The following is a 798-nucleotide window of genomic DNA, read 5'->3' on the forward strand; positions in this document are numbered from 1 at the left end:
AGTTCTCAGGCCCTAATAATGCATGAAAATCACTTATTGACCAAGTCAAGGCTGTAAACTCACCTACAAATCGGCAAATATTTCATATTTTGCATTTTTCCCGTTGGAAAAAGTCAGCTGTAATAAGGACAGCGACCGTTTTGGGGCGTAAGGCTAAAAAGTGTGGCTTCATTGTTACGAGTGTGGCTTCTTGCGCCTCAAAGAATATTTGTTTGTCCTTTTCAGCATCCAAGCATTTCAACAACAAACGTGGCGTTCCTGAACGCCTCTCTTGTTTGGCCCGGCCTCGCTGCTTGCAGACGCTCTTTGATTGATGGGCCCGAGCGGCGAGGGGCAGCGGGAAGATGGAGCGGGGGCCCGATAGCGGGGGCCTCCAGATAGTCTCTGATTCAGGGGGTGTCAGATGGTGATAACCAGAAGGAGCACTCGGACCGGGAAGCAAAGAGCGAAAAAAGCCCGGGGATGTCACATGGGCTTATTTCACCACGCTGACAAATGGAGGCGCCGTTCGCCCAACTTTGCCTGCTCGTTACAACCTCACTGCGTGTGTGCGTGCGTGCGCGTGCGTGCGTGTGCATGCGTGTCAATAAGTATGAAATAGAGCTGTGTGTTTTACGTGGATGCTGCGTTGTCATGGTAACGTATGTCCTCTGATAGCAAAGAAAAGAAATGGAGAGCACCTTCCTCTCCTCCTTGGTATCAATAGCATCACTCCTCCCCTGCCGCCCCCTCCCCCCCCTCACTCTTCTGTCGCCATCCATCCACTTTCCCATTTTTCCTCCTCCGATGCTCCGACCT

This window comes from Dunckerocampus dactyliophorus, chromosome 2 (genome assembly GCF_027744805.1).
Source record: "Dunckerocampus dactyliophorus isolate RoL2022-P2 chromosome 2, RoL_Ddac_1.1, whole genome shotgun sequence".
Lineage (NCBI taxonomy): Eukaryota > Metazoa > Chordata > Actinopteri > Syngnathiformes > Syngnathidae > Dunckerocampus > Dunckerocampus dactyliophorus.